Here is a 14,973-nt window from a genome sequence, read left to right on the forward strand (position 1 = left end):
CCACCTCCTCATCGTTTTGGAAGAGGGAACAAGTCCTCTCAGCAAAATGAAAGGAGAAACTGCAGTGTCAGCATTGGCAGTGATGTGTACTGCCCACAGCAAAATCTTCAACTCTTTCTTGCAATTCAGAACACTGGCCTTGGACAGTTGAGCATTATCCTTTATCACCCTACTAAACCCTTCTACAAGGCTATTACTCCTAGGGTGGTAAAGTGAAGTTCTAGAGTGTTTTATGCCCATAAATGATTTAAATTGAATAAAAGGAAAATGACAGCCGTTGTTGGAAAGTATCTCAACAGAAATTCCTTCCCTAGCAAATAATAATTCTAGGAAGTCAATGATACAATCGGCAGTGGGTGACTTCACAAACTTAACTTCAGGCCAATGACTGTAAAAGTCAACAAGAACAATGCCATACTCAGAAACACCATTAGCAGATAAAGACATGGGACCTATGATGTCGATAGCAAGCTTTGACCAAACTTTTGCGGGCACCTCAAGTGCTTCTACAGGACCCGGTAAAGTCACTTGTGATTTTCACTGATGGCACACAGCATGCAGTCCCTCACTAAGTGTTCCACATCCCGGTCTAAACCAGGTCACCATAAATTTTCCCTGATTCTTCTATTCATGGCACTCATGCCAATGTGACCCTCATGAGCTAATGCAAGAACTTTTTTACGCATGGCCCCATGAACCACAGTCAAAGAAAATTGATACAATAGTCCAGTAACAGTGGACAGCTTATCAAAAGCATGCTTGAACTTACTGAGAGAGTCGTCCCTTGAGTAACTTACAGACCAACCTTCATGCACCAGGTTCATCACTTGCTTGATTTCCTCATCCACCTCATAAGCACTTCTCAACTCCTGTTCTGTTAAAACGTCATTGGGATAACACACAGTATAACAGATCCTTTAAGTATCAACATCTTTTTCAACCTCTACACAACTCGTTTCATCACAGCTGGGTAACCTAGAAAGACAATCTTCTAACAGGTTTTTCTTGCCAGTAACGTATTCAACCACAAAATTGTGTTCCAACAATCTGTATTTCCATTTGGCAATCCTGGGGGTCGCCTTGCTACCACCCTTTGTTGTGAAAAGATTAACTAAAGGCTTGTGATCCACCCTTACAGTGAATTTTGAACCCCACAAATAATGTTCGAAATGGGCAATACCCCACCTTCAAGCCAAAGCTTTGCATTCTATAACAGAGTACATGGCCTCAGCACCTCTCAATCCTCTGGACGTAAAGGCTATATCTTCATCTTTTCCCTCTCAGTGTTGAATAAGCACAGCTCTTAACCCTCTCTGACTGGCATCAGTCATGATAATAGTATGGTCTTTGGTATCAAAATGTTTTAGAGGAATGGCATCTGCAGTCTCTTTTTAATTAGATTGAATAGTTCCGTACATTCATTATCCCACTTGAAAATAGAGTTTTTCTTGAAAGGACTCATAATGTGGTAAATTTTTTGTAGCACAATCAGGCACAAATCTAGCATAAAATTATATGAGTCCCATGAAGGATCTCAGTTGATCCTTGTCCACAGAAGTGCTGAAATTCTGTATTGCATGGACTAAACTGGACTTGGGCCCCACCCCCTTGGCAGACAACATCTAACCCAAATAGTTTACAGTGGGCCTATTCTATTTGCCAGCCCAACAAACTAGAGTCCTCTTTGGCAACATAAATTAGATTATTCCTTGGAACTTACTGTCCTTGAAGCATAATTCAGCATCAAACTCACCTACAACATCAATGGCTTTTCCCCCATAACAAATCGGTTTTAGGGTGGACATTCTTAAAGGAAACCTTTGATTTTTAAATAAATCTTCCCAAATGTTTACATTGATCAATTTAAAATGAGAACCAGAGGCTGCCAATACTTTAACATCCACTCCATTAATGTTCGCAATGCGCAATGGACGTTTAATTCCTTGTGGAGTGGCACTAAATGCGCTCACGGTATACGACCCCCCAAAGTTGCAGATCTGTTCTTCTTCACTTGATGATGACTCTCCTTCTTTACAAGGTTCTAGGTTGAAGACTTTTCTTGAAGTTCCTGCTTTGAATGATCTTTTTTCCAGTGAATCTGCAAACTCTTGCGCAATGACACTTTTTAGAACACTTTGCGCATGTTACATCCACATCAGGACATGTCTTGGCATTGCCGAGATGGGATGAGCTACCCCAGCGTTAACACTCCCAACGTTTGTATGTAGGTTTTGAAAAAAACTTGTCATTTCCATTGTTCTATTCTTGATGTAGTTTATCTTTTGGTCTTTTGTACTAACTCTTGACAGCCAAAACTCCATCAGAATGATTTTTAGGAAGTACGCTGTAGTGTTTTTAATCCTTGTTGCTTTCTCCAAAGCTTTTTGTAAAGTAGGATCTGGCTAGGATAGTAGAGCTTCTTGAACCATGTTATTGTTAGTTTTCTCCACCAACTAATCTCTTATAATTTCTTCTTCATACGTGTTATAGTTGCAAGAAACAGCCAAAATCCGTAGTGCGCAAAAATAAGTAGCTGCTGATTCTCCAAGCAACGGTACTCGTTTGTAAAATGTATGTCTCTCTAACGTAACGTTTTTGCACTCTTTAAATCTTGTGTCTAAGGACTTGATGGCTGTGAAATATTAATCCTCTACGCCATCACCTTCACCTTCAGTTGATAAAACAACCATCTTAGGAATGTGTTTGAGAATGCTGCGACCTTCAGCGCCCAAACAGTGTCTTAAAATAGTGTACTTCTTTTTATGTGGGAAAAGAATCCCCCTCAAGGGCATCTAGGTATGCCTCAAAGTCTTCCTTACATTGTTTCCAATCCGTTTCTGGGGATACTAGGTTGGGAATAAACGCAGCAGGTGGAATTATGGATTGTTGCATATTTGAAAGAAGAAAAAAGCAAAACAAAATAGATAGAAATAAAATGTAACTGGAATACATTTAGCGAAGTGAATTTGTCAGACTGGAGAACATTTGGTTAGTGTTATCCAGAAATTGCAATTACCAACTTTAAATGAAGAGATGAATTCCAACTTTAAATGAAGAAGAGAATTAATGTTTCCTTCAGTAAGAAGAAGACACAAATTTTTTCAAGTGTGTGTATCACTGAAGTATGTTAAAATTAGTGTGTGTATCACCAATTGCTTTCTGAGTTGCACTTGAGTGATACACAGTTAAAATTGAAGTGTGTGTATCACTAGTAGAGTTGGACGGAGAGGGCCTGGTTTTAAAATGGCTGCCGACATGCGTGACGGGCGTGAGTGCTGTAAATGGAGGTCAGGCAAAGTCACGCACTGCTAAATAGCCGGTGTGGCATGGGGACCTCGCGGCAGAGGCTCGTTACTGGAAACACAAAAACTCTCGTGCCGCTGAAAATTACGGGGAAGGTATGATGCTGAACCAGGTGCGCAATTATTAGTGAAGAGAGAGTGAGCAGTGAGACCTCACCTCACTGGAATGGAATGACTGTGCAGGCAGTGTGAGGCAGTCCGTCGGTCATCAAAGACGCGAAGTGGCTCCGAGAATCAAATGAAGTACACGCGTGGGACTCCTGCCGGCAGCAGCTCGTCACCACTGAAAAGAAGAGACTCCACAGGTAGGAGAGATAACTTCTTTATTAAACCGGCAGGAGCGGCACAGCCCCCATCTCCTTTCTCTCTCTGCCAACCATCATCCTAACCATTTGAGAGCCCACTGAACACTCTGCTTGAGCACCTGCCGTAGACAGAGTGCTCCAACACAAACTAATTGAGATTTTCTGCACATCACAATTAAGTAATCAGCATTCCAAATTTATGAAACTCTATGATTTTCATTTAGTTAGTTAGTTAAAGGATCTTTATTCGATTCACATAACCATCAAATCAACAATAAATACAATAACATTATTAAAAAAAGGATCATATATATATTCAGTTCATTAGTCCTCTTATCAATTGCAATACAGTGCATAAAGTATGATATAAATAAGATACAGGATACAAGGTGCCCGATAAACTCATGCCAGTTATAGTACAGTACATATAATAAGGTTTTTACAATTAGCAGCTATTCAATTGATTTCATAAAGTGCAAACACAGAGTGTCAGTTAGTTAACCGTCATTGGTACGTTTTACGTATGCAAGCTGCTACGATGCATAAAAACGAGTATTTTCAACAAGCAGCAGTGAGATGCATTCCATAAAGTACAAAGTACAAGATTCAGTTCCGTCTGAGCAACTGGAGCAAATTGTAATAAAACAGGAATTTTTCTAAACTAAGAATTTTTGAGTATCAATAACTAAATACAACATCGCATTTAATTTCCATCAGGCATCCTTAAGTTAGAGCAATGTTATTAAAAATCTTAAAGTTAAAATTTGAGCCCTATCTTCAGCCTAATCAAATTAGCAGCCAACAGAAATCTACTGGTGCCAAATACAATGAGCTTGGAGCTGTCAGTTTTTCAAATTTCAGCATTTCAGTATATTTCCTAACTCCCAAATTCCTGCCAGAGGTTTTATCCATTTCTTTCTCGGGTTTTCATATGCTGGGCAGAAAAATAAAATATGAGCAATATCCTCCTTACTTCCCAAGTGGCACTGGGTATGCTTACAATCCCTTTCCTCTACCTGCCTATGTCCCCACCTAGATGTAAACGACTTTACTTGAAGAGTGCCATACCTAAATGTTAGTCAAGCAAAGGTTCGATATCATCAAATAGTGGTTCAAAGCAGGGAGTTATTTTGAACAGCAAAAACTGGGTGGTAAGTGTACCAGATCTACACTTTGAGGTAACACTGTGCATAGTAAATTTCCAGTAAATGTTTTTAATTTCACATTTAGAATCAAAAGTCAACAAGTTCGGCTGTTCCCAAAACCTCCTCAGCCCTAGGTCCAAAAACCATTTATAAATATGGGCCAACCAAGGAACGGTGACATGGATATCAAGAGTAATTAATTCCCTCAACGCTGATCTATACATTTGTAGTTCCTCGGTGGTCCATATTCTTATCCAATATGACAGGGTCATCCAAATCGCCCTTTGCTCAATTTGCTTGATGCCCAGGTCGAGCGTCAGTGGGTTCAAAGGTTTATTTTGCGGGAGAGCAACAAACCTCCTCAGAATCTTATTTTCCCCGTGATTAGTGCTAAAAGTGACCCCCCCCCCCCACAGCTCTGAGCCATATAAGGCGGTAGTTTGGCCCTGGATTTATAAACTTCTAAGGCTGGTGAAACAGTCTTTGTCGTAGTTGTGTGAATCTTTTTTATGACTGGGGCTGCATATTGTGTTAATATTGATCTAGATTTCATTATCTGTGGGTTCCATGAGAGTTTGGAATCGATGGTTACCCCAAGATAAACAAAATTAAAGACACGCTCCAAAGTTGCTCCATCCAGCTTTATCTTATTCTTAAAATATGTATGAGGCCTAATAGTCATGTATTCAGTTTTTAATGGGTTTATTTCTAGCCCCTTTTGTTTACAATATTGATTGAGAGTATTTAAGAGATTTTGCAAGCCCTTCGGCGTTTGCGGCAAGATTGTGTCATCAGCAAATGTTAGTGCGCAGATGAAGTACCCTCCTAATTTCGGGGAGTCATGATTAGATTTTTGGAGGAACTCAACTATGTTGTTAACATATAACAAAAACAGAGTTGGCACCAGGACACAGCCCAGGCGCCAGGACACAGCCCAGGCGCACACCTCTCTTGACTGGTATCTTGTCTGTGAGTTCCTCCCCTTTACCCCAACGCACTTTTGCGTAGTTATTCTCATAAAGCCTGACCAACTGAAATATAATATTTTTTGGTACCCCCTGTCGTAGTAACTTTAGCCATAATAGGTCTCTTGGGTGGGAATCAAATGCAGCCTTTAAAACTGTAAGGGCCACATATAAATGACCAGATCTTAGCCTTGTGTATTTCCAGGCTATAATTATCAGCCTGAACACTTGGTCAATAGTACTTGTCCCCTTTATGAAGCCCGCCTGGCATGGGGACAGTACATCATTGGCAAGCATCCAGTCATTTAACCTATCTAAAATCTGTCTGGCAAAGACCTTTCTCGATATGTCTATCAAGCTAATAGGTCTGTAATTAGCGGGATCGCCCTACTACTCTTCTTATATATTGGGGCGATCTCCGCTCCCCTCCAGGATTCTGGAATGGGCTGACCTCTAACGGTTGAATTGCATAGGAGATTAATATATGGTGCCCACACCTCGGTCGCATGTTTAAACAGATCACCCGGGATCTTATCAGGGCCAGGAGCTTTTGAAGACTTAATAGCTAATATGGCCAGCGTGGTTTTTTTCTACACTAAATTGTAGTGGTGCAATCTCATTTGATGACCTAAGATCCTCAATGCTGCATGGAATCTCTCTAGCCATTGAAGCTGGAAGGGCATATATGCGAGAAAAATGTCCATGCAAAGTGCAGGGGTCCAAATTATAGTCCTGGGCTGCGTTATGTGTCTTGCTACCATTGGCAATAATCTGCCAAAACAAGAATTGAATGCCTGCCTTTGAAGCTGCTATCAGTTCTTCCCAGCTTGCATCTTCCCAATTTCTACGAGCTGCTTTAAAAACTTTATTATACAGTGGTAAAACAGCAGCCTAGAGCTGAGTTTTCCGCTCCGTGTTTGGAGCACCTGCTGGATCCAACGTGTACTGCGGCTGCTGCATAGCCTTTCCGACGCTCTCCCCCTGGAAAGGATTACACGCTGACTTTTGGTGCAGCGAGGCTGCCTGGTTGCTCTGCTTCGTGTTCGGCTCCCCTGCCGGGTACAGCCTGTTCTAGATACTCCGTTGGGAGCGGACGCTATACCAACCGGTGAGGTGATATATATCGGTGTATTACAGTGGGCTGCCTGACGGTAGAAGCTACAGCGCCCGGGGACCTCTTGCTGCTGTTTACGGGGCCCATAGTTATTCCGCAGCTACACCAGCGCAGTGACACCGGTTTGCAGCCTTCCTGCTTTCCTGCCGCCCCCCGCCGCCGCTCACCATTCGCGGCTGCTGAGAGGGGTTGAGCGGGCCAAAACTACAATCCCCAGCGTCCCCTGCTCCACGGGGACGCCGCCTGCCAGCTGGGACTTCCGCCGGGAGGCGTACTTGACCAAGCCCTTCCATCCGCGTCGCGGGACGCGCGCGGAGCCCGGGCAGAGGGCGGGCCGTCTAAGGCCGTCCAAGGCCGACCAGGGACGGGACGGGCCACATCCTTAACATTATGGGTAAGAGAAAATTGGTTACTCCGGTGACGGAAGAAGCTAAGGCTAAGGTTCCAAAATATACGACTAGCATTGTTACTTACCTGACTTCTAAAGTGGACGAACTATCATCTCAGATAGCTGTTTCTGAACGTGCACTGGGCTTGGAAACTTCATCTGAAAACATTAGCACTACAATTTCTTCGCCCATCAGTTGTGTACCATTGGAGCCGAGGGTCATAATTGAATCATGCCGGTCAAACGTGGCACAGATACCTACTGTCCTGCCTTTCCCAGAACTTCCTATCACTGTAATACCACCTACCACTGATGCTATGGGTGTTAAAGAAAACACGGCCAACATCCATTCTGGGGGTCCGCAGGCTTCCTATGTCACCGAAGAGGGCCTCACGAAACTTTTGGAAAAACTTTTTACTGAGAGGCTAGAATCCGCTTTAATTCAAATTGCATCAGACATTACTGAGACTTTGAAGGACTGTGTCAATAATTTGCTGAACAAATGTGAACGCTTTAACAATTTTCTGATTAGTCAGGCCCCGGTCTCAGCTCCAATAGAAATCGACCCGCCAATTATCCCAGTAGCCAATATACCGGCAGAAAGCTCTGTGCCAGCAAAAGGGAAAGTTGTAAATGGTAGATATACACCCTTGCCCCAAGCAGTGCCTAACCGTGTTCTATTGGACAAGCCTTTATTGGAAAAGCCATCAGGTCCTATGGGAGACCAGAGGGTTAGGGTGCCCCCAGTGCACCTACCCCCTGATGCAACACCTTTTGTGGCTGTACTTGTTAATGTACCCAAATTAGATGCGGGAGAGGTAGAACATCATGAAACACTGCGTAACCTCACAGAAAAATGGTGCAATGCAAATTGCACGGGTGAAAGTAATATCGCAGCTAATATATTGATGTGTAGAAGGGTTAACTGGGTTGGCAAAACTAAGAAATATGTGGCAGGCGATTGTGTCATAGTTAATTTTAAATCGCGTGATGTCATAAGCCGCCTTTTTTGGGATGCTTCCCCTTTGGATCCTTTAGGCAAGGGTGTGCGTGCCATGCCGCTGGGTTTTTTCTACCCTCCTGCACTCAGGATAACTGGAGGCGGCTATGGCAGGCCCCTGCTATATAATAACCTTGGGTCTCATGGTAAACAAAATTTCCCTTTACAAGGGGATGAATGGGTGACTAAGAAGGCCAGGGGAGGCGGTGTAGCCACACCTGTCATGAATACACACCCAGATAACCTGCCTCTTTCAAATAGATTTGCGGCTCTTGCCAATCAGGATGCTATGGATTGACTAGAGCCCAAGCCAACAAACCAGCCAGCCAATGCCCAGGATGTCTCCACCAATATCTGTACCCCCTGTAATACTGTTAACATCCCCACCCCCTGTAATGTGATATCTAATGAAGGGGAGGCGACAACAGAGGGAGGCAATAGAAAAGCTAAGATTTTGTCCTGGAACATTGCGGGCTTACGTGCCAAACAAAATGATCCAATCTGGCTGGGTAAGTTGGAAGAATACGATATAGTAGCCATGCAGGAAACATGGGCTAGGGATAATTCATTTTGGCTGGATGGCTACTCCTCATTTTTTGTTAAAGCACAGTGTTCTGTGGCGGGAAGGGACATAGGTGGCTTGATGTTCTTGGTATCTCTCAATATAGCTGGGAGTGTGAGGGAAATCCCAAGCTCCTCACACTATTTTCAACTGCTAGAGTTGAGTCACGTAGATAAAAATAAAACACTTTTTATTAACTGCTATAATTCTTCGCAGGGTGGTCCCCAAAATTTTGTTTTAGAAAGTCTAAATCTATTTGCAAATGATTACATGTCAAAACAAACCACTTTTGTTCAAATCTTTTTAATGGGCGATTTTAATGTTCACTTATGTGAATCACAATGCCAGATCAAAGACTTCCATGGGCCTGACCTCACGACTCCTCCCCACTTTGAGCATAGCCTGAAGGGCTCAGCTATGGAACATTTGTTATCTTCAAACGATCTGTATGAACCTAGCTTTGTTGATTCAAAGGACCGGGTGGTCACTTATAACGCAAGGGGTAGTGAATCCATCATTGATTACATTTTTATGTCCCCAGGGCTGCTCCATTATGTCCATTTCTATAACGCCATTGAAAGTGGTTTCAGTGACCACAATCCGGTGTGTCTAATGCTGGATGCTTCGCTTGGATTGTTGAAGGGGGCTTTGCTGGTCACTTCTGTGAAGCACGTTAAGAGCAAAGATCAAGGGCGGCGACTAAAATGGTGCAAAGTTTGCCCAGAAGATTTTATGCATTTTATTGAACATGAAATGGTGGAGGAATTCCAGACTTGCAGGGACCCTACTAGGGGGGATAAAGAGATCATTGCCGCCTTTGAGGCTATCTGCTCGAAGGTGGAGAAAGAGCTTATACTTAGCCCAAAAAGGGGACCGGCTCCAGTTTCCGGTTGGTTCGACCATTCTTGCTCAAAAGCCCACTCAGCACTGATAGCAGCATTAAAACATTCCCCTAGAAATAAGCTAGTGATAGCTCAACTAAGGAAAAAATATGCAGAGGCGGTAAAAACACGCAAAAAAAGCTGTTAAAGAAGAAGCCTGGGATGCTTTAATGGATTCCACCACCTTAAAACACAGCTCTAAATTTTGGTCCATTATAAATAACTCCATATTTGCCAAAACATGTAACACTGACCTTGAGGCAAATATACCTGAGTCAGATTGGCTTAATCATTTTTCAGTTATCTATGGGAGCAATCAAGTTTATGAAACATTCTGTATACCTGGTTATTCTAACATGCAACCCATTGTAGATTTTACTGAAAATGAGGTCAAGGTCGCAATAATTGGGTCCGCTAAGAATAAAGCCCCGGGACCCGATGGGGTTCCTTTGGACTTATATAAATTAAACCCAGAGTTGTGGGCAACTGTATTAACGAATGTTTATAATAATGTACTTAAAGGGGGTTTTCCCAATACCTGGGCATGTTCAATAATTGTACCAATTTTTAAAAAAGGAGTAAGAAATGACCCTAAATGTTACCGCCCTATATCCTTGCTGGATTCCTCTATGAAGATCTTGGGTAAAGTACTACTGGCGAAAATTAATAAATGGACTTTAGAGAATAATATTTTGTCCAATGCCCAGTATGGTTTTCGGTCAGGTAGAGGGACAGAGGACCAATGCCTGAATTTGAACATGATAATTTCTAAATACACTAAGGCTAAAAAAGGGACAATTTTTGTCGCTTACATGGATCTGTCCACAGCGTTCGATCTAGTGAATAGAGCCAAGTTGTGGGGTATGTTGTTACAAATGGGATTGGACCCTCATCTGGTCCACTTCTTGGCTGAACTACACAAGGATCTAAAGGCTTCCATTAGAATGGACCAAGAGGGACATCGCACAGCGTGGTTCAAATCAGGCAGGGGTGTGCGACAGGGTTGCATCCTTGCCCCTATGCTGTTCACTTTATATATAAATTCTCTGGAAAAAAATCTTTTGGCTGCATCTGTGGACACTCCGCGTGCAGGGGACACTCACATCCCAGTGCTCCTGTACGCGGATGATGCTGCCTTAATAACTAGGACACATCTGGGCCTCCAGAGACTTCTTAATGCATTTAGTGACTTCATGTCCTCTCTTGACCTTGTGGTTAATAACGCGAAATCCCATGTTATGGTCTTTGGGGCAGCTAAAAATAATACTAAATCTTTTTACTGCAAAGGGGAAGTGATTAGTAATGTTAAAGTTTTCACTTACCTCGGAGTAATTTTTGACACTAAGGGCAGCTGGATCCCCCAGATATTAGCAAAGACTAAAGCAGTGAGGAGCTCGGTTAATGCCATTCTGAGCTTTTCACGGAGATTAGGGGGGAAACCAAGTGGTGCACTTCTAGCCTTGTATAGGGCAAAATCATTGGCTATAGCTAGGTACGGAGCTGGATTATGGGGTTATGTAAAAACTGAAAACATCCAAACGGAGGTTAATAAGTTTTTCTGTTCTATATTAGGACTCCCCTTTTCAACAGCCACCTTTTCTGTCCATCAGGAGCTTGGAGTAGGATACATTAGTGATATCCTCTCTATGTCACCTATACTTCTGTGGATAAGAGTTTGGACCAATAACAACTTAGGTCTCAACCACAAAATTTTGACGGACTGTTTAAAATTGGATAAGTTTAAAGACATCGCTTGGCTGGCATACATTAAAAAGTGCTCGGCAGAACTTGGACTCCCGGAGATTTTCTCCTCCCCGCTTGATTTAAAAAAAGCAGACCTAGCGTGGGTCAAGGAACATTTTTACAAACTTAAATCCTTGGAGAGAGAACAACTCCAGTTAACAAAATCCACGGTCAGAGCACATTACATGACAATCACTTGTATTGCCATCCAACCGTATCTTGCCCTAGTCAACATCCCGTTCCACAGATGGCTTCTGGTTAAGTTTAGATTTAACCAGATTTATTTGGTACTCTGTGGCAGACAGGGATGGTTCAAGCTGGAGGATGCACCTGTATGTGAATGTGACAACTTTTCCATACAAGACAATATGCACCTTATGTTATTCTGCCCTTTTTATCATGTTCCTAGACAAAAGTATCTGTTACCCTTGTTGAAGGGGAAAGCGTTTACGCAAGCAAAACCCGCTCTTCTGTTCCTACAAATGCTTGATTCTCCCTTGGTAATGTTCAGTGTGGCAAATTACCTTGTCGCTGCTGTTCGAATCAGGAGGAGGAAAGTATAAGCTGAAGTGTGGGGATTGGGATGAATTTGGTATTTCTTGCTTTTTTGCACATGATGAGTCTTTTTAATCTGACCTTTTTAATGTTTTAAATTGTATTGTATCATATGAAGTTTTTTAAAACATGTACTTGGAATGATTTTTAACTGTTGTAGTATGCTTTTATGATTTTTAACAAAATCGAATAAAGTGGTTTTTGACTTGACTATACATATTCCTTGATTGTCTAATCATAATTATGTCCTTACTTCGCAAGGCCCCAATTAAGCTTTGTTTGTTTAGTACACATTTATTAATAAACCATGGGTTTGATGACCCAATTTTGTTGGAATGTTTGGTCTTCTCAGTCACTGGTTTGGTTCGATAGGGTGTTATACCTTCTAGCAGCGTTTGATGAATCAATGTTATAGATATGGTTTCAGAGCACTCTATTAAAAAGAGCAGTACAAGATCACTAAAAGTGTTATAAATGCAAGTGAGAGATTCTACTTTTTTCAGTATTGAAGGATAAAAATCAGATTTTCCTTATGTTAGTAGTATTAGCTATATATATATATTATGTTAGCATGATGTATCTATATACTCTTTAATATAAGTATACATTAGGTCTAACCTATATTTGTTTTAGCTAGTTGGTAGGCATATATGCTATTCGTATGCTCTGTTTATTTCGAGTAGGCCGAGAACCATACAGATGCCATCTTCATCTCTCCATGTTAGACACGAGCAGTAATCACGTGTTACCTTCCAATGGTTGTCAGGCCCAGGTTAAGTTGAGTGGCTGAAAGCAGCTGAATGCACGCTATTCTTTCTCTATCCTGGGACTCAAGGCGTTGGGTGCAATAAGCGCATTCCTGAAAGCGCCGTGCCTGCACTCCCAGGCACCGGGACGAAAGGGAGTCACCCCTCCTGACGTTCCCCAATAATAACTATGCAAAGCTTCAAATTAATCATGTGTGCCATATATGGTCCTTCCTCGAGGCCCAAGAGCCAAGTAGTGTTTTTCCATTTACGGTGACTCCATGTGCTGATCTGAAAGTATACATGTGCTGTTTTGAATGTAAGCCAGCAGTCTTCTCCACGCACCTTTAGGGGTGAGGATAGGAGATGCTCCTCTAAAGAGTATTTTACATAATAAACAATTGGACTTTCTTCACTGCCGACTGACTGCTTATTTGGTAATTGGTATTGGGGCTATTTGTAAGTATAGCTTCTTATGTTATTTTTTATGATACGTCAGTATAGATGGCCACTTTAGAGCCCTCCTGCTATTACTAACTATAGGCTGTATGACCTCTATGTCCAATCCTACATGTATCAGTGGATGTAGCATAAAATATTCCCCTGCCAGATCTAAGCACAAAGGGAAATGATCACTTTCTCTTTTCCCATCCACTTTAAAGTCCTGCACTTGATCCCAATGGGCGGTGCTTACCATGATATAATCTATTCGAGAAGAGGAAAGGCCTCTGGAGAAGGTACTAGAGCATTCGGGTCAGAGGGGGTTCTACCATTGCATGACCTTAATCGTTTCTCTACTGTGAAGTTAAATAGTTGTAGTGACGATACAGTCTTTTCTGTCCCTAAGGACGGGATACCCATTGCAAGATCTTCTTCAAGGATTGAATTCAATCCCAACAAGGGTTCATAACAACAGTTGAAGTCGCCTCCAATTACAATGAGCCCATTAGATTGAATGGAATCAAGGGCATCTTCCAAATGTTGTATTATTGGTGATTCTTTCGAGCGTTCTCTAGATCTTATATATGTATTAAACAGGTGTAACCAAGATTTATTTGGGAATTTGAAGCTCAGGGCCAAGATGTCATCAGTGGCAGTTGGTAGGATGTCTATGGAGGAATTAATGTTACTTTTTTATCCAAATTAAGAGGCGCCCAGATGGTCTACCTCTAATTGATTGATGGGCCTCTATACTGAATGTCCTATAGCCTACTTTGAATAATGGTTCCCTTGCCCAGGTCTCTTGGAAAAGGCAGAGATCAAAGGATTCAATATAATCCTTCCAGCCTGGTTCTTGCAGTTTTTTTGCAAGGCCAGCTATATTCCAAGACACCATCCTCACTCGATTTTGAATTGGGCTTGTTGGTGTGGTATCTGGGAGATCACAGTCAGATATTATGCATGATGTTTTTTTAATAAGGGGACAATCACTTAGGGCACACTCAGGCCCTTCTAGCTGTGCAATATTATCTACTAATCTATCTTCAAGGCTTTCACCTTCAAGTGGTATCTCCACATTTAATTGGTCATCAAAATCAATTACCCCTCCAATCTGGACCATTGGGGACAAAATCCCCCTTACTATGAGGTACAGAGTCTGCTCAAGATGAAGTCAATCTATGGCTTCAAGATTACTTTCTCCCCCTAGAGGTATGTATGGCAAGATTACAACTAGCTGTACAGGTTTTGTTTTGCCTAATACTGATTTTAGAATTAAAGAGGGAATGATTTCTTAGGTTCATATTTATTAAATTCTCAGCAATAGATTTAGAGTAGAGTGTTAACCTAATATAGTCCAGTTCCCCCTTATCCTGTTGAATCCACTCTGCATTTTTTATGTCTGACGTTTTTATAGAGAGACACTGTCGTTCCTTCCTAAACCAATGTATTATTTACAAGGGAATCCCTGTCTTCTCTACACACCAGTTTTAATCTCGGAACATTGGTGAGAAACACGTTGTACATATTGTGTTCCTTCCTAATGGGGAGATGAAATGCCTGCTCTCGGCTGTTTCTCCTCTCAAATCCCCTAAGCCCCTTTCCAAAACTTTGGGCACCTTGTGATAACCTGTTTGAATGTAAGGTTTCTAGGTTTGGGTTTGCACATTGCATTTGGTGTTGTAGCATAAGTGGTCTCCAATAATCGTGCCTATTAGTCATGTGTTTCTCCATAGTAATTTTAGGGTGGGGCTTTGCACTCAAGTTCTTACTCTGATTTGATGTCGGGTTTTGGAGGTCATTAGAAGTAGTTCTAGTCGCTAATTTTA

The sequence above is a fragment of the Lissotriton helveticus genome, chromosome 9, assembly GCF_964261635.1.
Source record: "Lissotriton helveticus chromosome 9, aLisHel1.1, whole genome shotgun sequence".
In the NCBI taxonomy this organism is placed as follows: Eukaryota; Metazoa; Chordata; class Amphibia; order Caudata; family Salamandridae; genus Lissotriton; species Lissotriton helveticus.